At 32.3% G+C, this 23,348-nt stretch overlaps 1 long non-coding RNA gene and 1 pseudogene across 1 annotated transcript; both read left to right on the top strand.

The window, feature by feature from the left end:
* The window catches only part of LOC145797438 (protein PSK SIMULATOR 2-like), a 185,248-nt pseudogene that overhangs the window by 50,794 nt on the left and 111,106 nt on the right, over window positions 1–23,348 (top strand).
* On the top strand, window positions 12,587–21,446 carry LOC114321829 (uncharacterized). The gene is made up of 4 exons (XR_003650431.2): window positions 12,587–12,791; window positions 12,890–12,937; window positions 13,833–13,938; window positions 17,444–21,446. It is a non-coding gene; the product is annotated as an uncharacterized LOC114321829 (long non-coding RNA).

Raw genomic sequence — 23,348 nt, 5'->3', positions numbered from 1 at the left:
AAACTCACACCAAGCAAGGAACAAAACATGCAAGAAACACTTAAGCAAAACAAATCAAGGTTTGCAAAAATGCAACATATCAAGACAAGATCATGTAATATATGTAAGCATGACTAGAGTAGAGTGAGGGTTGTTACAGTGAATTTTCTCTGGATGTTGCCACTGTGTGAATTTTCTCTAGATTTGGTCACTAAGTGAATTTTCTCTGGATGTTGCCACTATGTGAATTTTCTCTGGATTTGGCCACTGTGTGAAGTTTCTTTGGATGTTGGCAGTGTCAAATTTCTCTGGTTGTTTATTGTTCTAATTTCTCTACATGTGTATATCTAATTTGCTTGTTCTTATTTGTTTTGTAGGTTTTTTCCAATAGATTTTGCCGTTGTTGATGCTGAGAATAAAGACAATTCGTGTTGGTTCCTTGAACATTTATGTGAAGTATTGGTATCGAAGAGGGTGATAAGTTTCATATCAGATTGACATTATGGTATTGTGAAAGGAATTGCTTGGTTTTCCCTAATTGCTATCATGAATTTTGTCTTGAACATCTAAAGAGGAATTTGAGGGATAGGTTATCATGTGGAAACACAAATTTGGTTAGGGAGACGATTGTGTCCAAGTTTTCAGAATGTGCATATGCGCCAACAAATGCATCATTCCATTTCAGGTTAAATGAATTAAAAAGTGAGTAAGGAGACATTGTAAGTGTTTTCTTGAGAAGTTCACCATATGAAAATTGAAGTGATGCATATTTTGAGGGGAAACGTTATGATGAAATGTATTCAAATGTTGTTGAGTCATTCAATTCATGGATATGAGAAGCTCGGCACTTGCCAATAACAAATTTGGTGGACATGATACGGTTGCAAATCATGAATATGAGGTCTAATAGGAGGCTGCTTTCTAGTAAATGGAAAAAAGTTCTATGTCCTCGTATGGATAGTGTGTTGGAGAAGGCTTTCAAGGATGAGAGGATATGGAATGTGAGTTTATCATCTGATAATGTGTTTGAAGTGCATTGTTTTCCTTTGGTTATGGTTGATCTTGGGTTGAAAACTTGTTCATGTCGAAAATGGGAAATAAATGGGTATCCATGTTAACATGTTGTTGCTGCAATTTTTAGGAATGGAAAGAATTTGAATTCATTTGTTGAACCATTTTTTCATACTGATATGTATCGTCAAGCATACTCATTTTCGATTGGCCCAGTTCCAACTGTTAAAAAACTTGTATGTAGCATTGATGATGCTATGATTTTACCTTCAATGAATAAAAGACCAGCTGGGAGGCCAAAAAAGAACAAAATTGCTTCTACTGGAGAGTTTAAAAGGGTGATGACGTGATGTAAGAGTATTAGTCACCATAATAAGAGGACATGTAAGGAACTGTTGTAAAATAGTTGAGGATAATACATTTTATTGATTGAATAATACATTTGACGATGTTAGGGGATTTTATTACAAAAATAATGTGTCTGTTGTGCGTTGTGTTTAGTATTTTCTCTGAATTTTTTTATGTAATTTTCTGGATCAATGCACTCGTGTTTTTGAAACATACTTTGGGCAGTGTGTTTATAATACCAGTCAAATTAATCTAGAGAATTTTGTCAGTAGCAGAGAAAATTACTGTATATTTTGTTTTTTATAATGTACTTTTTGGACAGTGTGTATATAATACCAATCAAATTCATCCAGAAAAATTTTCCAATAGTAGAAAAAATTACTTTTTATATTATGTTTTTAGAAACATAATTTGAGAGTGCCTTTATAATACCAGTCAAATTCATCCAGAGAAATTTGCCAATAGCAGAGAAATTTACTATGTGCATTGTGTTTGTTGAAACATACTATAGGCAGTGTGTTTGTAACGCCCTCAAAATAAACCCATTATATATAACATTGACATGCATTATTTAATGAAAACAATTTATTAATTCACTCATCAGAGTATTACTAAATAAAAGCATTACATGTAACATTGAATAAAATGCCCTACAGGCTTACATCTTTCCAAGCCAACACTTGGATACAAAAATATGAGTTCTAACTCAATACAAGAAAAGCCCTAGGCTTGAATGTTTACATGTACTAATAAATAAAGACAATTAACTAAAGATAGTCTTCTTCAAATCCAGAAGTCAAACCCTCCCAAGCTAAGTCCTTGGAGGTAGCTTATCACCTGAACCTGAAAATGATGTTCCCATAAAGGGTGAGCCACAGCCCAGCAGAAATATACTAAACCAATTATAAGCATTGAATAAAGCAACAGCATTCAATAATTGGTTAACCAAGATAATCAGTTATATCTTTATACACTTTCATGACATTAATGTCTAAGACTCGTTTTACTTTCCAATATATTAATTCGATATGGCTCAGAACCTGGCCAAACTTACAACAGAGTACTATATATATAACCAATTCACAATCTTCCAATATCAACAAACAATTGAGACTCAGGCTCAAACCAAAACACTTCATACTTCCAATTTGATACACATTTTAGTGCTGTATCAACAAAACACTTCAATATAAATAAGCACACATAAAAGTGATGCTAATGGAGTCCATCCCCTATCTCCTCCCAAACAAAATCCGGTTTAGAGGTCCATCCCCTATCTTCCCCTAAACCGTGGAGTACATCCCCTATCTCCTCCCACACAAAACAAAGTATGTAAACACATAACATATACATCACACCATCAATACACATAATGTCTGTATTAATCCAACAGTCAAAATTAATGACTCAACTAATGTGATTAGTTTCAGTTATACCTAATCCACATGCATTGTCTACAACAATCACGACTATCCTCCACCGATAGCCCAAAACAGTTATTTCTAGACTTGGAAATAACTATAACAACAATTCAATAGGCGAGTGATTTAAATTATCCAACTACACCATTTAATCAATAATTTCCCAATTTCATGAATTTAACCAAATTCCTCAATTCCCTTAAATTAATTATACAAATTAATTAATTATTACAACTAGGGTTTTTTCCAAAATTATCAAAGTAACCCCAACATATCAAAATACCATAACTTAGAACAAAACTTATAAAATGGAGTAGGAAATCCCTACCTCGAAGAAAACAACCCAAATGGAGAAGACAGAGATGATACCCAAACACCAAAGTGCTCCAAGTCGCCAACTATTCAGATTAAATGGAAGCCCTTGACTCACTCTATCTTTTTAATGAAGGATCTAGGGTAGAAACACACCCTAAGTGGATCAAATCTAAGAGAGAAGGTGAGTAGGGAGAGAGAGAAGTCGGACCTAGGGTTTGGAATCAAAAAGAATATAAAAAAGACTGATCAAAACCCGCTGTTGTGTATATAAACTGGACAGGCTCGCTCGAGCGAAGACATGGTAGCTCGAGCGACCAGACACAAGAAAACCTCGCTCGCTCGAGCGAAAAAAGTATCGCTCGAGCGAATAAGCACTGCCCTCAGGTCTGTACCAGACGCAGTCGCTCGCTCGAGCGAAGAAAATCTGGATCGAGCCAGAAGACACAAAAACAAACCTCGCTCGAGCGACCAAATCCTGGCTCGAGCGACCAACCCAAAAACTGGACAGCAACACTTGGTTTACGAACCCAACCAACCTGAAACAAACCTGCCCAACACACCCTATAACTCCAAATGAGAAAATAAAAGACGACAACAACAAATATATAATGACAGAATAAACGGAACCCAAGTCCGGATACAATAATCAAATGGGAAAAGACCGTGGTCGCTATAGTGTTTATAATACCAGCCATATTCATCTAGAGAAATTTGCCACTAGCAGAGAAAATTACTCTGTGCATTGTGTTTTGTGAGGTCAAATTCATCTAGAGAAATCTGCTAATAAAAGCGAAATTTACTGTGTACATTGTGTTTGTTGAAACATACTATAGGTAGTGTGTTTACAATACCAGTGAAATTCATCCAAAAAAGTTTGCCACTAGCAGAGAAAATTACTTTGTGCATTGTGTTTTGTGAGGTCAAATTAATCTAGAGAAATTTGCCAATAGTAGAGAAATTTACTGTGTACATTGTGTTTTTTGAATTTGATAATTGTTTTTTACCAGCACAGTGCATTACAAATTACGTGATCATATAGGCACCCTCTTGGCACAATACGAGTTAAATTTCTCTGTGAAATTCTGGTAACTTCATACTAGAGAAATTTCTTCAGACAATTTTCTTTGTGTGGAAATTTACATACATGTCAAACATCATCATTTCTTCAAACAATCTTCAAACAAGATAGCTATGAAATTTACATTAGTCAAAAATAGATATATACATACATGTCAAACATCATCATTCCTCCAATGTATGGAAAAAAAAAATTGAAGGGTTATCTCTAATTACATTGTGTGCATTGTCCTCCTTTCAATAGTGTCCTTTCACTATTATACTTTTGGTCCTTCTTCCGGTGGTATTTGAATTGGTTCTGTCCATGACCAGCCAACTTTAGTCGCAAATCTCTCTATGATTTCTGCCCTCATCAACCTTATATCTTGTGTCGACAATGTCGAGCTGATAGGTTCATGATTGATAAATTGTCTTATTATGCAGCATACAAAGAGGCCACAATCCACATGACATACAAATTATAGGTATAGTTAGTTTAAGAAACATTCAAATTAGATTATCTTATTTATAGATGTTGTATGAAACTTACGAATCACTGCCTTGTTGTGGAGTACTGTCGACATATTGAAAGCCATAATTTGTGTTTTGTGAGTCTATCAATTTGAAAGAGAGTTGTGATTATGCCTCTCTTTCAAGTCAAGCTTTCAAAAAAATTTCCATATAATCTTGCTGCAAAAAAATAATTTTTAAATAATAGAGAAATTTACACACAAATTAATGGGATTTTATGAAAATTATCATCACATAAACATTATCATGGATCGGAGAAATTTGCACTTGTTACCAATTGTTTTGCATTTTTGAGATATTTGTCTTGTGCATCATCTCTTCTTGGCCTTAGTGTGTTGTAGTACCTCCACAAATTGTTTTGTTTGTCCAAGACAAGCAAGGTCCAGTGATTTCCATCTGTTGATTTCTCATTGCCCCCATATTTATTGGGAAATAGAGGAACCTATAGTTTCTCCATTCGGTTTCAAGATGCTTGTAAAATAATGAGACTCGGAAAGTTTGATTTTCCATCATCTTAATGAAGTTTTGCGGTCAGAGAAAATAAAAAAATGGTTATGAGAAAGTTGAAATGACAGGAATTTCATATATGTACACACAGAGAAATTTTCAATGCACACAACTAGCCAGAGAAAATTAGACTAGTAACACAATTGGCCTCAAGAAATATCTTAACAAGAGAAAGTAGTAAGTAAATTCCAGAGAAAATCAAATAAAAGAGTAGTAACATACCAAGCTCATGCATGTGAAAAAAAATGAAGTTAGTTGTTGTCCTTTTCTTCTTTGGTCGGCAAATAATATCTCTCTATAACCATCAATGACCTGAAAAATATCATTTGTAATTGTAACATTGGTTTATAAAGGTTGATGGAACATTGTAGAGAAATTTAATGAAAGACTTACATTGTTAGCAATTTCTTTTTCCTTTATTAGGTTTCCGATATCTTCAAAAGTAATTAGATTCAACTCACTTGTCCAGATTAAAGCCCTACAAGATAACAAAGAAGGGATTTAGTAGTTGTTAATGCAATATAAGTTAGTAAATTGTTGTTCGTCATCTTCTATTTTATTTGTTGTACTTACTCTAATCCAGACACACTTGATATGTGCTGCAAGACATCTTTGACATGTTCTTTTACTAATTTTGCAACTGGTAGACTTTGTGGAAAAACCCAAGATTTCCTAATGCTTGTTGGTGGATGCAAGACGTAGTCATCGACATCAAGAACTTCTTTGTCTTTGGTGGTTTGCTCTATTGGCTTTGTAGCTTGCTTTGAACCTCTAATCATCTTCACAACTTTGGGATATTGAAAGTCTAGATCTTACTTTTCTTTCCTTTTTTTTGCCTTTAAATTCTTTATCATTGATGTAGGATCTTTTTTCACTGTAGATAGTGAAAATATCAGTAAAAGTTAAATTACTCTGAAGTCACAGATCATATTTCCATATGTAAATTTATTTGATTCAATATTTTCTAGTTACCATAGACTTGTCTTTTGTTTTGGTTATTGTTTGTGTGCCACTTGTTCTTGCTGGGTTATTGGTTGTTATTTCACTTCTATTGCAACTATACATAGTGAAAATCAAACAAGCCTAAAAAATCAACGTGATCAGAGAAGTTACAAAATATAGAGAAAATTGCACACATATGGAACCAAATAGACAGAGAAAATCAAATAAGCAGCACAAACCAAACTGGCCAAACTAATGTGGTTAGGGAAATTCAACTTTTAGAGAAAATTACCATCGTTAGATAAAATTGTAATAAATAGAAATTTCTCTGAGTTATGTGGTTCAAGATTTTCACTGACCTTGAGGTTGAACTTGTGTTGGTGTTCAATAAGGTTGTGTTGCTAGTTGGACAGATAGTTCTTGAATTTGTTCATGCAAGCTAGCATTTTCAGTTCAAGCTGTGAAATTGAACATCTCAACTGTTGAATTGTTTTTTTATCATCTTTTTTTTGAATGTCCAACATCCTTAGTTTCATTTGGTTTGTGTTGTCTCTTTCTTGAAGTTTTGAGTTATTTGATGTCAAGGTTCTTATTGCAATGTCCTTGTCTTAAAGTAATTCATTCCAATTTTTCTCCGCTTCTATTTTGGATTTAGAAAGTGCCTTTAGTCTTTGATGTAAATTAGCAATTTGAGCATGCTTTGATTCCTCAGATTCTTGAGGCTGATGCATTGTTGAGCCACAAATGCTATCATGATGTTGGTCCATCGGCTCATTATGTTCTTCTTCATACATTTCCTCATTGTTTTCTTCTTGCTCTTTTGATTCAGTGCCTTATTCTTCTTCATTGTCTTCTTCTTCTTCATTTTCTTCTTTAGCTTCCTCTTCTACACTGCTTGCTTGATCTTCTTTTCTATTGCTTGCTTCTTGTTCTTTTTTGTTGCCTTCTCCTTCTTCATTTCCTCCTTCTTCTTCAGATGACTCTTCTAATGTCTCCTTGAATTTGGCTAATGCCTTTTTTTATTCTTTCTCCCTTTTTTTACCAAGACAAAACTCCTCTGATGGGTTTTTAACTCGTTCCTTGTTATCTATCTATAACATGAGGCTCTTTTATTAGAGAAATATTTAAAATTCACTGAGAGAAAAATTCAAATAAGCTAGATAAAATTCATCTAAATTATACTAATGGGAAACAAATTTCAGAGAAAATTGTATGGGCCAGATAATTACACATAAGGAGACATCATTTTATGGGTCAGAGAAAATTATGAAACAAGCAACATAATTTAGACATCAGAGAAAATCAAACAGGGCATATAAGTTAATGTTACTATAATTGTGATTAGGAAATTTGGATTCCAAAGAAAATTCATTACATTGGCAGGAATAAACAATGTTAATCAAAGAAATTTAAATTTCAAAAAAAAATTGATCTCAATCAGTCAAGGCACATAAGTTATGGGCCAGATAAAATTACACAAAAAGAGAAATAATTTTATGGGCCGGAGAAAATTATGAAACAAGCAACATAATTTAGATATCAGAGAAAATCAATCAAGGCATATAAGTGAATGTTACTATAATTGTGGTTAGAGAAATTTGGATTCCAAAGAGAATTCATTACAAGGGCAGAAATAAACCAGTGGTAATTAAAAAAGTAACATAAATTGAAATTTCAGAGAAAATTGATCTAAATCAGGCAAGGCACATAAGTTATTCCATATAAGATATTGCATCACAGAAAAAATTGATCAAATCAAGCAAAGCACAAGGAGGGAAACAAGCCAGTTGTCAAAGAAATTTTGGAATTTCACTGAGATTTCAGTTGCAATAGAAATCTAACTTGTCGAGGTGCAAGAAAGTGGACTGGTGTCTTCTACAGCTGTTTGGTCAAGCTTTGCAGGTTTCACTTGGCACATCTTGGGAATTTAGTTGTGTTACTGTCTTCCCAGTCAATGATATTCGCATGTTCACATAGCCAATACTGTGATGGAAATTGAAGTAATTAAATTTTACTAAGCACACAAATCTGTAAGTATCATAATTGTAAATTTGAATGGAAATTCTACTTACCAACAATGCAATGATACACCCTGTAACTTTTTCTGGAGTTTTGTGCAATGTTGTGATAGAATCGATCAATGATGCTGTGATTGCTTCTAGCCAATCATACTACTTCATTGATTCAAGAGGTTCCACGTACTTGATAAAAACCCACCCTATTGAATTCCCACTTGTTGCAAAAAATAGGGTGAGACACAAGTACAAGATAACAATGATTGCTACATCTTTGAAGTCAATTGGTTGCTTGCCTTTCATTGCTTTGACCAAAGCATTCTTAAGAATAGGACTAATGAGCCTTGTGTCCTTTGGGAATCTCTGCCTTAGGAATGCAGTGTTTGGCTTTTTTGAGTATCTCAATGACATGGCTCTTTTACCACATTGCAAACCAAAAATCAAGGTCATGTCATTGGTTGTAAAGGTTAATTTTTTTTACCAACTGTGAATGCTTTCGTTTTTTCATTGTAACATTGGATTATTGCAACTACATTATCATCAGATTTCCTAGACTTCCTTGAATCCAACCTTCCAATGGTTAGAGCTTGGATCAAATACCAGAATGGAGTCTTTTGAAGCTCTTCAAGTTGGTTTAAATTGAATTTAAGTGTTTAAAAAAAGGAGACAAAAGATGAGAGGTTGGATCAGTATTGAATGCTGTAATGAGCTCTTCTTCTTTAGAGTTTAACATGTTTTTCCCCCTTTGAGCTTGAGTCTTTTAAAGTTGGGGTATTCATCTTAATGCTTGTTATTTCATCACCTTGGACTTGTGTTTTTTGGCGAGGAGTTTGTGGTGTTTTGCTGCTTTTTGGTCTAAGATCATAAGAAGACTCAGAGAGTTTTTGTTTCTTTCGTGGTGTTTCTAGTGTTTTGCTGCTTTTGCATTTCGCCATCTCTAGACAATGAAAACATAAAGATGTCAACATTAAATCCCAGAGAAAATTAAACATGCTATAGAAAATTGAACATGTCAAAGAAAATTACACATAAGGGAGAAAACTAAGGTAGCCAAAGAAAATTATAAATGTCAGAGAAAATTATACACTGAAAATTAAATGTCAGAGTACTAATTGTTTTCTTGTAGAGTACATCTAGCCACAGAAAATTTCCATTCCCAGAGAAAATCAAAAAAGCAACATAAACATGTAAGAGAAATCAACAAGGGATAAAAGTAATGTGGCCAGAGAAAATTATAAATTCCAGAGAAAGTTAGACATAGACAAGAAAATACTAAGTGTTTTCGTGTGGACTACATGTTGCCATAGCTAATTTCCATTCTTAGAGAAAATAAGCAAAGCAATATAAATATGACAGAAAAATTTTCAAAAATTGATAACAATTACATATAGATGTAAAATATAGCCAGAGAAGATTCAAGAAAGAAACATAAATCTAGCAAGCACAGAAAATGAAAATGCCAGAGAAAATTCAAACACATTCTAGAGAAAATTACACATTTCAGAGAAAATTTTCATTCCATAATATTAAAATGCCAGAGAAATTTACATATACAACCAGAGAAATTTAAACATAATAGAGACACACATGGAAGAAAAGTGATGTGGCTAGAGAAAATTATAAATGCCAGAGAAACTTAGACACAGACAAGAGAGTAATATTACATATAGATGTAAAATATAGCTAGAAAAAATTCAAACACATTCCAGAGAAAATTACACATTCCAAAGAAAATTTTCATTCCATAATATTAAAATGCCAAAGAAATTTACATACATAACCAGAGAAATTTAAACATAACAGAGACACGCAAGGAAGAAAAGTGATCTGGCTAGAGAAACTCAAACACAGACAAGAGAGTAATATTACATATAGATGTAAAATATAGCTAGTGAAAATTCAAAAAACAAATATAAATTTAGCAAGCACAGAAAATGAAAATGCCTAAGAAACTTTCACATTCCAAAGAAAATGAAAATGCCAGATAAATTTATAGAGCAGAGAAATTTACAGAGGAGAGCAATTTGAATGAAATTAACCATGCTAGAGAAAATGAGGGAATAAACAGAAACAAATGGAGAATAAACATGCCAGAGAAAATTCAAAGAAGAAACATATATCAAGCAAATATCAGAGAAATTCAAATGCCAGAGAAATTTACAAACAAAATCACACAAACATCTACAAGAATAAGTTCAAAACTCAGAGAAATAACATTTTTCAAATTCATGTAGTTTTTTATTACGAAATTGAAACCCTAATTAATGGAAGCAAAATATAATGTGCAATTAACTGTGTTTTCATAGAAAAACTCGTTAGATTGTAGAAAACTTACTAGAGTGAGAATGAAACCCTAATTACGAACTGATATGCCCTAAGATGAAGATGCAATGAGCTGAAGATGAACTAAGATGACGATGAATAGTGAAAACAGGTGAGAGAAATTTGTGAGGAAGGAATGGAAAAGATTTTTGCAGAAGATAATGAAACCCTAATGTCGATAGTGAAGATGATTGTGAAACCCTAATTTTCCTGTTCTTTTGCTCGTGAAGATGGTTGGATGTTTGGAATGAAACTCAATCGTCAAAATCCAGTTGAGTGTTCTCAGTTGATTTGTGAAGAGTATTTTGGTCCAAGAAATAATTAAAAATGCACGTGTTCGAGTTGAGGGATGTAATGTATCATCCTTTTTTTTGGTGTCCTTTATTCTCTAAATTACTATTATTAGGGACTTCAAAAAAATTCCCCTTTTATTTAATACATATAAATTGCACAATTTATTTCAATATTGATTGAATTTTTTTTTTAAATTAAATGGAAGTTAATTGAAATAAATTGTTTTTTTTTTCATTACAATTTTGCAAAACCCTAGCCGCCATCGGTGGTCTGCAAGAAGTCCTCCCCGCTACCGGTGGTCTGCAAGAAGCCTCTCTCAGCTCATCCATCTTCTCTACCACTACCAAAACCCCTAGATTTGAGGAGCTTGTTGTCGCGATTTGGTCTTGAGGGTTGCAGTGATGGCGAATCGCGAGGAAGATCATGGCAGTTGCGACGGATGTAGAAAGAGTAGGAGAGAAATAAAGATATAGCAGTGGTGGTTGAGTGTGATGGTGGTGCTGTGGTGGTGTCCCTGAAGCCACGGAGGAGGAGATCAATAACTGTTGCAGAGCCGTTGACAACGACGGCATAGGTATGCTGTGGTAGACGAAGAGAGAGAGAGAGAGAGGAAAGACACATCGGCGAATGGAGAAAGAGAGCTTCACTGGAAATCTCCTCTTATCGTCGGAAATCGCCATCTCTGTCTTTCAGAGAGAACAGTGATATCTTTGTGGTTTATATAATGGCAATTTGGTAATACTTCAAATTGGTGAAGGGCATTTAAGTAATTTTGACCCTCTTCCGCTTAAGTTGAGAATCAGAAGCACCCTTGAAGAAGATACTCCAAATCTGATTATTTACCTTTAAAAAAAGCTATTACAAGTGGATGTTTGGAAAGTGAGTTTTTATGTAGGTTTTTTTAGTTGTAGGATTTTATTGAAGAAAATTTTTTTGGTGTTTGGGAAGATAGTTGGGTTTTTTTGTGGTTAGATGTGATATTTGTGAGAGAAAAAGTGAAATGATTATGAGGTTGGATGTGATATTTTGTTTGGATTTGTTTTTTTTGATTTTGCAAAAAGTTAGTCTTTTAGTGAAAAAAATCAAAAAAAACCTAACACACAAACTTCCCAAACACCACCTTAGGTATGCTTAAGTTGGTATGATTAAGCTGAAACAAACAGTTAGTTCATTTTATTTTAAGTTGGTATGATTAAGCTGGAACAAACAGTTAGTTTTAGTTTGTTTTAAGCTAAAAGTTATAAGTTGAGTAAAAAAAGTTGGGCCAAACACCCCCAATGTAATATAAGCTTGGTGTATGCTTCTCTCCCTTCCTCATCTTGACTAGAGAGGTGCTGTTTGATCATTTTTTATGATTCTTCGAGTATATTAGTTATATATAAAAAAAATTAAATTGATTTAATAATTATAACATATTAATTTTATCTCACATTTGTCTTAAAAAAAAATTGATTTATTTTTAAAAATATATTTGTTTATTTTTTAAGAAAAAAAATGATAAAATAAAAATGTTACGATTAATGAATTATCTTAAATTTTGTTATTTTATTTTATTTTTTTATATATAGATGATATACATAGGGAGACCTTGAAATCTTTTTACTTTTTAATTCGGAAACTATTCTTTTATTTTTTGAAGTGTATATATTATTCCCTCCCCTCAATCTTTTTACTTTTTAATTCGGGAAATCTTCTTTTATTTTTTGAAGTAAATTATTCCCAAATTTATTTTTTTGAGTTATATTAAAATTCTAAATAAATTATCAAATTTTCAAACAAACTTTGTTTATTTTTTTGAGTTATATTAAAATTCTAAATAAATTATTAAATTTTCAAACAAACTTTGCGGGACACACACGAGAGATTTTTTTGCCCTTTTGCCCCGTCCTGCCCCTCCCTTTTTCCATTTCACGTTTGTAGCCCTAGACAACAGCCTCTCTCTCTCTCTCGCTTGAATGGAGGCGAGCGACGAGCGGCGATTGTGGTGGCGAGCGACGATCGACTATGGGCGACAGTGGCGGCGCGCAGCGATCGAAGCATCGATTCGAAGGTATTCTTCTCTTCTTCTCTTCTCTTCTCTTTGATGGATCTTCTCTTCTCAACCTTTGTTATGTGAGCGTGTTCTATGTTTTTTTTTTTTTTTTTCAGTAATTAGGGTTTATGATCGGTAGCGAGCGGCGGCAGTGGCGATCGAAGGTATTGTTCTATTCTTGTCTCTTCTCTGCTCTGCTCTGTTTTTCTCTTCCCTTCTCAAGAATCATTATTTGATATTTTTTCGGTTCATTATTTGATATTTTTTCGGTTCATTATTTGATATTTTTTCTACTGCTTTTCTATTTTTGTTCAGCTTTTATGAAAATTTTGATTTGGTTTATGTTTGTAGTTGTCTTTAAGTGGATATGATATGATATAATTTTAAGTTCTCATACTAAGATTTTTTTCCCTCACTGGCTCTACTGTTTCTCTGCTATTCAGCATTATTATGAAACGAGGCCAGGTTTTTCTGTGGCTCTTCGGTCCTGTTTTTGTAAGAAATGGTTACCCTGTTCATTTTTTTTTTTTTGGCTATATTACGTTTGCCCATTCTAGCAATGGGATGCAAAAAGTTAAATGGTGTTATTTTTAGTTGGAGGTTGAGGATCAAAGCCTCCTATCAATTTTGCAATGCTGAATGGCATTTGTCTGGATCTGTTATTTTTTGCAGAGCTTAAACTTTTAGATGGAATTGATTGTGGCTATGTGGTTTTGTTTTACTCTATGGTGTTAGTTTATTAATAGTTTGATGTTTATGAGGGCATTGCCCCATGGTGTTAGTTTATTAATAGTTTGAAATTTATGAGAACATGTAACCATTTAGACTTCATGGCATGATTTAGTTATCTCATCAAGGTATAGGGTTATAATTACCAAAATAAAATAAAAGGAGATTAATGGGCTCTGACTATTTCCCTCGTGCTATAGTTGATACTATATTCCAACTTTTTTTGTAGTGGCTCACTTAATATAATAATATAGAATATAAGAAAACCTAAATTCAAAACTACATCGTTTATGATCTTACAGTTTATTTTACTTTGATTTCTTTTTACAGGCAAACTCTCAACTATCTGTGTCTCAAAAACCCTAGAAGCTTACTTTCGCCGAAGACTTTTCATTACGTTCGTTAGACTCTCCATCGCCTTCACCATACTATCCAGGTTTGCATGAATACAACATATTTTCTCTTTAAATGTTAGGAGGTTTCAAGAAAAAATATATAATTTTTTTCACATTGGTTGATTTATTTATTTATTTTTTGAATGTTATTAGTTTTTTTCTTAGTCCTAAGAACTGTTGCTTTGATTGGGATACTAGATTACCATCCGTCGGTGGCAATCAAAAGTGAAAACCCATTCCTTTGCAAAATCTTCTGTGTAAAAACTCATGCATATATAGTAAATCCATTATTGATAAAAAAGAATCCATCAAATAACAATTCAAATCATCAAATTGTAAAGCCACATGCTTCAGTCAAGATAGTGTATAAGAAAATAGAAAATCACTAACAGCAGAATTACCTAAAAATAAAATAACACTTCTTCATAACATATTTTCTCTTTAAATGTAAGGAGGCCTCCAGAAAAATTATATTAGTTTTCTTCACTTTCATGATTGTGGTTGGTTGATTTTTTTTCTCCTTGCAAAATGTTAAGAGTTTGTATTAGGGGTGGGCGTGGGTCGATTGCGGCCACAGAACCTCTAGTCCGCCAGATTGGCGGATTGGAAAAAATCAATCTGCATTCGTCTGCCAATTCGACGGATGTGGATTGAGCGGATTGGTAGATTAACAGATGGATGCGAATCGGTTTGGCAGTTTAAAATTTTATAAATTTTTAACATAATTCAACTTGTGCACTTTTCAAAAAAAAAAAATATTATAGTCAATGACTTAAAAAAGTATTACAATCACTGCATGCCTCTTTCAAAGAAAGAAAGTCTGAAAGTATTATGTAAAGTATTATAATCAACCAATATGTCTCATCTACATATTATAATCACATGTCTCATCTACATAAAGTATTATGTAAAGTATTACAATATGTGATTTTTAAAATATAAAAATAATTCAAACCACCAAAACCATGAACAGAGCAGTGGTAGAGATTGTATGCTTCTGTATTATTACATCTATATCTGTTTTTGAAAATAAAAATCAACCATCATATATCATCTTTTTAATTTATTATTTTTAGAGTTAGATTTAAAAATCAAAAAATATAGATAAATAATACATTTATTTTTTTCAATTTAAAAAATATATTCAAATTGAAAACTCTTTTTTAACAGAATGTATTCAACAAATATTTAAACTATTTTTTAATTAAAAACACAAACAGAATAACTAAACAAATTGAAAACACAAAGTCTTACAAATTACTAAGGGTGTTCACGGTTTGGCGGTTCGATTGGGGCCAAATGAACCTCAAATTCGTCATCTGCCCAAAACTAGGTAGAATGGAAAAAATCAATCCGCAATCTCAAATCCGCCATTTGTATCAAATTTGTTTTGTTTGTGGTCTAGATTTGTAATCCATTTGGATTATAAAAGGCTTCACATGAGCGGATTGATAGTTTGGGCGAGGAGATGATATTAGAAAATAATTTGTTCGGCCTAGGGTGTTACCGAACGATTGGCTAATCCTTCGGCCAAGTGCAATTTTTTATTTTTTTAACTACATTTTTGAACATTAATATTTAATTTTTGGTTAAGTAAAAGCCATTATTTTTATTTATTTTATTATTTTATATAAAAATAATTTATATAAAAATAATTTAATAATTTCCGCACTAACAACTATTATCAAAACAAATATAATTTAACTTAATCACCTCACTATCAATTCCTTTCATTTTTTCTGAAAACAAACGGACCTTATAACTTTAGAATTGATTATTAAATAATAATTTATAAGGGCACAAATTAAAAAAGTGTAAGATAGTAATATAAAATAAAATAAAATTTTAAATATAAGTAAGGTCCGTTTGTTTTCAGAAAGAATGAAAAGAAGTGATAGCGAGGAAATTAAATAAAATTATATTTGTTTTGATCATAGTTGTTAGTGCAGAGATTATTAAATTATTTTTATATAAAATAATAAAATAAATAAAAATCATGGTTTTTAATTAACAAAAAATTAAATATTAATGTTCAAAATGTACTACCCAAAATGTAGTAAAAAAATAAAAAATTGCACTTGGCCGAACAATTAGCCGATCGTCCGGTAACACCCTAAGCCGAACGGATTATTTTTTAATATCATTTCCTCGCCCAAACTATCAATCCGCTCATGTGAAGCCTTTTATAATCCGAATGCATTACAAATTTGGACCACAAACAAAACAAATTTGATACAAATTTACAGGTATGGGGTTGCTGATGCGCCTCAATTTAAGGTTTATTATTGGCTTATTTTTATAATCTGAATTGTTCATTTTGTAGGGTTCATCAAGTACTTCATGCATATCAAAAATTATATTGATCGGATATTGATAGTTACGTGATCGGATTGCATATTTTTTATAATATTTCTCAAAAGAAAAACTTTGTTTATTTTTTTGTTTTTGATAAATATAATTCGATTGTATGGTTATCGATATTTGATTAAAATAATTTTTGACATGCTTAAAGTACTTGACGAACCCTACAAAATGTTGGTTTGAATCATATAAATAATTGGGTTTGTTTGGGAAGTGGGTTGGCTTTTTGGCTTTTTGAAGCCTCGTTTGGGAAGGGCTTTTTTATTTTTTTGACTTTTTGTGAGAAAAAGAATGTAATGATTATGGATTGGATGTGATGTTTTGTCTTATTGAGCTAAAAAGCCTATTTTGTCTTTTTGTGGCTAAAATAGCCCCAAACACAACCCTTCCAACCCGAACGAAGCCAATAAGCCTCAAATTAAGACACAACAATTGTTGTTATGTCATTAACACAACAGCAACCCCTTAGTGCCAAAATATGATATCATATCATATATGTATTTGATTATTGTTTCATGAGAATTGAATGTGATGGTGCTAAATTTTTTAGTTACCAATAACAATTTATTTATTTTTGGTTTGTAAGTAATTGGATGTTGCCACATCGGAAGTTGAATCTGCTAATCCCTTAATCTGAACACTCACTTGGGAAGAAAACTTGTTTTGGATGTAAAGGCTGATTTTTTGTTTTTTGTATTTTCGATCTACGCACTAGACCAGCAAATAGACAGATTTAATTACTTAAGTTGACTTGTATTTTTTTAGATGGTTAGATATTAAAGGTTTAAAATGTCTCAGTTCATATTGATTGTTCTGTTTAATGTGTCCTTTATTCAAATTAAAGGTATTGAAAGTAGAATCTTTGCTCATTTGTTCAGGTTCTGATAAAATTGAGCTACAACTTATGATTACATTGAACTTCATTTATTTTTTGTACTTGGTTTAGACAAATCAAATATATTTATTTGTTGGGTTATGAGTTTTCAAAAAATAGTCTTTGAGTTTTTTGTTTTTTGTTTTTTCAGTTTTCAGGAATTGGTTTTTTTTAAAAAAAAAATCAGAATGTGTATTATTTTTTAAATAATGTTATGATTTTTGTTTAAGTTTGTCGTGTTTTTGTATCATTACTTTTAAATTGTTCATACAATCTTTCACGAGGTTCTTTTTTTTTTTTTTTTCTAATAGATAATGGATCAATCAACCTACTGCCCAGGATGCTATTGCTATTCCCCCTTCTACTATCCAAGACCCTATTGATAATCCTTCAAAACCACCTAAGGTGCGTGCAATGACATTATAACAGTGGCTACAAAGCATGGGGTGCTTAGCAAACGAACCAACTTGAGGAGAGTTGTTCCAGCATCTTTCAGATTTTAATCAATGATCAAGATTTATTTATGGTATAACCCCAAAATAAGAAATTTAAATATACACTTTAGATTTAAAATTTTGAGTAAATTTCTATAGTTATATATATATATATATATATAAATGGTGCAAAGTCGAGGTATGGCAAGTCAATAAATTTTCGTGGAGTGTATGGAATGGTTGGGAATATTCCATCCTTGGCATGCTAACAAGAAAAGTCTGCCAACTCATAATAATTTCATTCATTTTATTAAAACTACCTTCCTTGTATTATATAAGAATATACAATAATATTTCCAAAATAAAAATATACAATAATATTAAATATTTAATATGATATTTTCCTTTCTTGTTGACTCATTTTCATTACCTATATATACATATTGCACAACCACTTTCTCATACAAAAAAAAAGAGACAACAATGGCAAAAGGATTCAAGATTTTGATCTCCCAAATCATCTCATCCTTCCAATTCTGCCGCTTCAAAAACCCTTCCAACTTCCCAGAAAATCTTGTCCCTTCATTCCTCCAACTCTCCCCAAACCCTGTCTTCATTGACTGCCTGCCGGCAACCCTGCCCCCTTTCAAACCCCACCACTCCTCCTTCAAGCGCCACGTGTCCTGTAGCTTCTCATCTGTCGGCTGTGGGTTCAGCACACAGTACACCTCTAAAAATGACCTCACCGAATCACCGGAATTCAAATGGGACGAGACGCCGCGTCACGAAATCTACAACTCCTCCATCTCCAACTAGAATGAGATCTTGATGTAAAAAGTGATATTTTGCGACGGCCAAACAATCAATCGCAAAAAAATAGATGCAAAAAGTCATATTTCTAATAGTATATAATGTTTGCCATATCATCATCCACAGCTCCCCCACAACGTATTATCCTCTTGTAGTTTTCGTGATGTGGCGTCTTGTCCCACTTGAATTCCGGTGATTCGGTGAGGTCGTCTTCAGAGGTGCACTATGTGCCGAACACACAGCCGACGGATGAGAAGATGGAGGACACGTGGTGCTTGAAGGAGGAGCGGTGGGGTTTGAAAGGGGGCAGGGTTGCCGGCAGGCAGTCAATGAAGACAGGGTTTGGGGAGAGTTGGAGGAATGAAGGGACATGATTTTCTGGGAAGTTGGAAGGGTTTTTGGAGCGGCAGAATTGGAAGGATGAGATGATTTGGGAGATCAAAACCTTGAATCCTTTTGCCATTGTTTTGTCTCTTTTTTGTATAAGAAAGTGGTTGCTTGTACGGATTAGCTATTGCAATATGTATGTATATATAGGCAATGAAGATGAGTCAACAAGAAAGGAATGTATTTTTATTTTGAAAATATTATTGTATATCCTTATATAATATAAGGAAGGTAGTTTTAATAGAATGAAAGAAATAATTTTATTTTGGAAATATTATTGTATATCCTTATATAATATAAGGAAGGTAATTTTAATAGAATGAAAGAAATAATTATGAGTTGACAGTCTTTTCTTGTTAACATGCCAAGGATGGTATATTCCCAACCATCCCATACACTCCACGAAAATTTATTGACTTGCTATACCTTGACTTTGAGCCATTTATATTCATATATATATAAACTTTTCTTGTTATGGGGTTATACCATATATAAATCTTGATCATTGATTAAAAAATTGGGAGATTGATCAATAAGTCTCCTATTTTGGACTTGTAATCCATATAGTCCCATATTTTTTTTTTTTGGTGATCCATTGAGTCCTTTTGGATGTATATAGTGACTAATTTATCCACTACATTGGAGTGTCACATTTAGAAAAAGTATACTAAAAAAATTTAATGTCACATCATACTTGCCATATTAGAGTGTCACATTTAAGAAAAATACATTAAAGAGTTTTTAATTTTTTTAGAGTGTCACATCATACTCACCACATTGGAGTGTCACATGTCTCGTTTGGAAAAAGTACACTGAGGAATTTTTAATTTTTTTAGAGTGTCACATCATCTCTACCACATTCACATTTGAAAAAAATACATTAAGGAGTTATCAATTTTTTTTAATGTGTCACATCATACATGCCATATTGTCACGTTTGAGAAAAGTACATTAAGAAGTTTTTATTTTTTTTGAAGTGTCACATCATATCTTCCACGTTGTCATGTTTAAAAAAAGTACACTAAGGTATTATTTTTTTTGAGTAAAAGTTTTGGAGTGTCACATCATATCCGCTACGTTGTCACATTTAGAAAAAGTACACTAAGGAGTTTTTAATTTTTTTTAGAGTGTCACATTGTTGGAGTGTCATATTAATACCTGTAACATTGGATATCACATCATACCTGTTACATTAATAAAATGGTTTAACTGTCTAACAAAACACTACCAAAATAAAAAATAAGAATACACGGAAAGAAACTCTCCACTAATAGGACTTAACAGATCAATAGAAAAAACTTAGAACTAAATGGAATATTTGTTTGTGAGATGAGATTTATTGGTAAATATCCTTATAAAATTTAAGTAATTTTATGAGTTTTTTTCTTAGAAAAGTAGACAAATAGATATATAGACCTCTTGTCTATTGTTCTAACTATCGTCTCTTTATGATAGACTAATATAAACAATAGATGTTATAAACAATAATAATATCTATATAACATGCATCATGCTTTAAAATAGATTTTAGTCACACTATTCAATTTATTTCATTATTTTTTTTTGATCGGCAAAAAAAAACTTTATTGATGGAATAAACAAGAACAAGGAACCAAGCAAATTACGTCAATAAAGGAAAGGTGAGTGCAAAAGCATCACAATGAGCTAACTCATCCCAATTAGGTTGGCACTAGAAAGTTTATCCTATCATTTGCTAGCACCTCTAAAGTTGGTGAGAGACCAACCAAAGACAGACCAACCAAACACACAGCACAGACTAGCATCTAAACATGTAAGAAAAAACATGAACACACAGCACAGCACAGATTTGCTAGCACCTAAGCATACAGCAGCAAGCATCCCAGACCAGAGACAGCACTCCAGAGAGCTGCAGACCAGAGACCATGGAGTCCATGGTCAGTGGAGTCAAGGGTGCTCTCCATCATATGGAAGGATATTATATCCTTAGCTGTAAGTAACCCTTCCCTAAAGGAGTTCTTTGTGTCTAATCTCAAGATTGTGATTGGGAATGGTCTTAGGACAAAATTTTGGCTGGATGTGTGGCTCAATGATTAGAGTTTAGCTCTTGTTTTCCCTAGACTTTTTGCTCTTTCAGTTGAGAAGGATGGATTAGTGTTTGATTTTTTTCAAAGAAAAGATGGGGGTGATGACTGGAATTTTATTTTCCGAAGATCGCTTTTTGCTTGGGAAGAGGGGGAGCTTCACAACTTGATTGGGTATCTTCAGGGGGTGCCTAGCTTAAGAACTCAAGCAGAGGACTCTTGCTCATGGTTGGCTCAACCATCCGGAACCTTTTCTGTAGCCTCAGTGAGGAGTTGTTTTTAGTTATTGAAAAAGAGTAGGGGAGAGCAATCAACTGTAATAATTCTTTCTGGCATAATCAAAAGAGTTCCTACTTGCTGAAAGTCGGATAGGAGAGGCCTATATTGGCCGCACAAAATTGGAGATCTGCAAGTGCTCCTTTATGGAAGAACTGGACTAACACTATCTCCCCAACACGATTCTCAGAACAAGCGGGCTTCCATGTTTGGGAAATGCTCTAGTATGTAATGTATATCGTATATAATTTTATCATAAAATTTTATAAATTTGTGTATAACTTACCTAAGTTCATCAAAATTTATGTAATTTTATAATAATTACGCGAATTTGTATTTAATTACATATTTTTGTAAGATCACACTATAACATATAATAATTTTAGAGACCAAGGTTTTTGTCTCTAAAAGTATAAATTTTGTTGTAAAAAAATTTAGGGATTAATTCAGTTGTCATGAGAACAATCGCTTAAAAATCGTGTCAAAAAGCCAAAAATTGAATTTTTAGTGGCAAATTAAAAATGTAGCTAATAAATATGCTTTTAGGGACAAAATAACTTGATCCCAAAAAGTTTCTTTTTTGAGACAAAATTTTTGGTCCCAAAATGTTAATAATTCATCACTAAATATCCAATTTTATTGCTAAAAATAAAATATTAACACTTTTGGCGACAATTATTTTGTTTTTAAAAATAAATTTTTTTTTAAATTTTTATCTCTAAAACCTTAATTTCTTATAATGTCGTCTATTTAAATTTGTAAAAACTTATATAATTTTATGATGGGGTTACATAATGCATATCGAAACATTTTCCTTCATGTTTTTACCCTTTAGGTAGATCCACAAAATTAATGACGTGTAGACCTCAAAAATACTAAGGTCTTGTTTGGGAGGGGTAAAGTGGTTAAATTAGCACTAAAAGATAAAATAAATTAATTTAATCAATAAAACAAAATGTCATATCTAAATTATAATTATTTTACTTTTTTCTCTCACAATCATCACATCCAAATCAAAAAGGTCAAAAGTTTTTCTCAAATAGAGCTAATTTAGCCAGATTAAATTAGTCAAAAAGCCAAAAAATAAAACTAAATTAGCTCATTAACGATTTTTTAGTGAAATAAGATATTTATTTCAAAATGTTAAATGTGTTGAAAACATAGTGAGTTAACTTTTAATAACTAACTTGCAGAATTTTTAAAAGTAAGTCATTTTTAAAAAATAATACAAAAAATATTTCCTTCAAAAAATTTTCTTGACTTTTGTTCAACCAAATAGTGAAAAATAAGTAAAGTATTTTACGTCAAAACAAACAGAGGACTTCATTTTACGTAGTTTCAAACGTCGCCCGTTGTGATAGACCAGGGACTATTAGGCCACGTTTGTTTGGCAGATTAGGTTGGAGGGATTGTTAGTGAGTGAATGGTTAGTGAAAAAATTATTAATGTGAGGGTTGTTAATAAGAGAATTAAGTAAAAGTGTGTTTTGATAATAGTGTGAGAGACGGTTAATGATGGGATTGTTAAATTATTTTTAAATACAATAAATAAAAAAATTATTTTTATATTAATTTTTTTAAATAAATATTAAAACAAAAGGTGGACTTGGGATTGTTGGTAAAAGAAAGGTGCACTTGGGATTTTTTTGGTCGGCCAGCTATGATTGTAAAAAAAAAAAAATTAAAAATTGCACTGTATTGGACGTCCAGACAGACTGAAACCGCTCACTATTTTCTTAATCCCACTCGTTTCTCAGCCAAGCTAATCCTCCTACTAAGGGGGATTACTAAGCCGCGCAGACTGTGAAGCCGATCCTCCCAAACATGTTGTGGATGGGACCCATAGTAATCGAAGCAGCCAAACAAACTGGGCCTTAATGTAACTAGATAATTAGTGGATGTTTGGTATGTGCTAAAATAACACACAATCATCTTATTTGGATCACATCACTTCAAAGCCAACCCATATTTTACTCTTTTTTTTGTGTAAAAAGTCAAAAAGTATACTTATTTAAATAATTCCAAATACCCCCTTAATTATAGGATAAATTACAAATACACCCCTTAAGGTTTAGAAAATTACAAATACTCCTTATCAAAAAAAATTATTTAATAGAATTAACTGAAAAAATAAATTTTTAACAGCTCTATTATACAATAATAAAATTATCTGAATTATTAATTGAAATAAATTTCTAATATTATTAAAAACTGTTAATTGACTAAATAATTTATTAATAAAAACTC

This window comes from Camellia sinensis, chromosome 8 (genome assembly GCF_055761805.1).
Source record: "Camellia sinensis isolate YWXY chromosome 8, ASM5576180v1, whole genome shotgun sequence".
Classification (NCBI taxonomy): Eukaryota; Viridiplantae; Streptophyta; class Magnoliopsida; order Ericales; family Theaceae; genus Camellia; species Camellia sinensis.
Note: the sequence above shows the minus strand (reverse complement) of the source record. Positions and strands in the feature narration are given on the sequence as shown.